Source organism: Epargyreus clarus, unplaced genomic scaffold, assembly GCF_041222505.1.
Source record: "Epargyreus clarus isolate Ecla_fem2 unplaced genomic scaffold, WU_Ecla_fem_2.2 ptg000022l, whole genome shotgun sequence".
In the NCBI taxonomy this organism is placed as follows: domain Eukaryota; kingdom Metazoa; phylum Arthropoda; class Insecta; order Lepidoptera; family Hesperiidae; genus Epargyreus; species Epargyreus clarus.
Window position 1 is genome coordinate 3,484,434 of NW_027332229.1, and position 2,500 is coordinate 3,486,933.

The 2,500-nt window shown below is 56.3% G+C and overlaps 1 pseudogene; it reads left to right on the plus strand.

The window, feature by feature from the left end:
* The window catches only part of LOC140751449 (uncharacterized), a 7,839-nt pseudogene that overhangs the window by 1,826 nt on the left and 3,513 nt on the right, over nucleotides 1–2,500 (plus strand).

The following is a 2,500-nucleotide window of genomic DNA, read 5'->3' on the forward strand; positions in this document are numbered from 1 at the left end:
CGCGAGTCAGTCGATCCTAAGCTCAAGGAGAGATCTTATGTCGATGTGGCGTGTTTGTTATTATTTCATTATAATATATAAATAACGCCCTTTGAGCGAAAGGGAATCCGGTTCCTATTCCGGAACCCGGCAGCGGAACCGTTTCAACAATCGTTCCCTCGTTTCAAAGCGAGTGTTCGACGGGGTAACCCAAAGTGGCCTGAAGACGCCGCCGAGGGGTCCGGGAAGAGTTTTCTTTTCTGCCTGAGCGTTCGAGTTCCATGGAATCCTATAGAAGGGAGATATGGTTCGGAACGCGAAGAGCACCGCATTTGCGGCGGTGTCCGGATACTCTCTGCGGACCTTGAAAATTCAGGTGAGGGATGTACGTGGAGATGTCGCGCCGGTTCGTACCCATATCCGCAGCAGGTCTCCAAGGTGAAGAGCCTCTAGTCGATAGAATAATGTAGGTAAGGGAAGTCGGCAAATTGGATCCGTAACTTCGGAATAAGGATTGGCTCTGAGGACCGGGGCGTGTCGGGTTTGGACGGGAAGCGGATGCGGCCTGTGCCGGGCCTGGTCGAAGCTTGCACGTCTCTCGGGGCGTGCGGGCGGAATCCGGACCCGCGTTCCGGCCTTCCGCGGATCTTCCTAGCCGTAAGGCCGCGTCTATTTAGTCTCGTGCTCGATCGGCGCGGTTCTGTACGACCGCCGTTCAACGGTCAGCTCAGAACTGGCACGGACAAGGGGAATCCGACTGTCTAATTAAAACAAAGCATTGCGATGGCCCTCGCGGGTGTTGACGCAATGTGATTTCTGCCCAGTGCTCTGAATGTCAACGTGAAGAAATTCAAGCAAGCGCGGGTAAACGGCGGGAGTAACTATGACTCTCTTAACGGTCCTTGTGGCCGGGCCTAACGGTCGGAGCACGATCAGTTGCTCACAGTTTCTGGTAGCTGGACAAGACACGAACAATTCGTTCTCTGGCATAAAAGAGTGAGAAATTGTTGCCAAACACTCGACCAAAAACTGTCAATGGAGCCTTCGTTGAGCTGGGCTCAACTCCTACCCTTGGCCTGCACGCGGCGCCGCTGCCAAAGCTAACAAGGGGGGGGGGGGTTGCATCTGAAAGCGCTATTTTAGTTCTCCAGGATGCTTCCTCTTGTGGAGATTGCACGTTTCCGTTGCGGTCGCGGTGGCGGATCTGAGTGGTCTGCTGCGGCGAACGCAATCAGGCTTGTCCCTAGGTCCCCTTGTGGTGTGCAGCGTCCTTACGATCTGGGACGTGACCTAGGTGAAACTCAGGGGGAGGTCCTTGAGTAGCCCCGTAGGGTATCGTTTACGATACCAAGCCTATTTGCTATCTTCGGATGGGGCGTAATGAAAGCAGAGGGCGAACCTCAGCGGTGGGTTTGCTGCCCGCCGCAAGGAGGTATGAGAAATTGCACCCAGAAACCTTAAAGAAATAAGGCAATCTCTCGGTCTTCCACAGGAGCCGGGACGGGTTGCCAATTCTCTTCCGGGCGTTCAGCCCGGGGTCTCTGATGGCCCTGGGATGTCGTCCGGTTATGGATGTGACGGATGTGGGCGATCCTTCGCCACTAAGACGGGGTTGGGAGTTCACGTTCGACGTGCCCACCCTGTAATGGCTAACGCGAAATCCGCGCCTCCGCAGGTGAAGCGAAGGTGGCGCGACGAGGAGCTGGAGCTCTTGGCGAGTACTGAGGCCCGCCTCACTCGGGAGGGATCCGGCAACATCAACATCGACCTAACAAAAGCCTTGCCCAATTTGGGACGCACTTTGGAGGCTATTAAAGGTGTGAGGAGGAAGGAGAAATACAAAGAAATGGTCGCTAAACTCCTTATGGGTTCACCTCCCACACCAGAGAGAAATAGAACGGAGCAGGTCGATGAAGATGTGGCTGAGGGACCTCCGGAAGAGGTGGTTGCCGAAGTCCGGCCAATGAGCGGCCCCGAAGATGCGCTGCTAGTAGCTGACCAGCGGCTAGATGTTCGGTCTACCTGTGTTTCCGTAGTCGAAGACCTCCTTGCGAGGGCGACAGAGCGGATGACGCGGGGATCCGTGACGTCTAGAAGGCGTAAAACCCTTGGATTTACACGAAAGGACACGGAAGTCAAGATGACATCCAAACGGAGGAGGAGAATGGAGTACGCCAGGGTGCAGGAGCTGTTCCGGAAGTATCCGGGTCGCGCAGCAGCTGAAGTCCTGGATGGACAGTGTCGGGGTGTCCGGCACCGACTCGACGAGTTGGAAGCCTTTTGGCGACCGATTCTAGAGAAGGTGTCGGACGCCTCGGGGCCCACACCGGAAGCCCTGAGGGCCGTAAGGCGCGACGGGCAGCACGGGGGTACACTGGATCGTCTGGCGATGACGAAGCTGTGGTCTCCCTTCTCGGAAGAGGAGGTGAAGGAGGCCAAGATCGACCTGAGATCGGCGCCAGGGCCGGACGGTATACGTCCGGAGGACTGGCGTACAGTTCCAGCAAAAACTCAGGCGGAA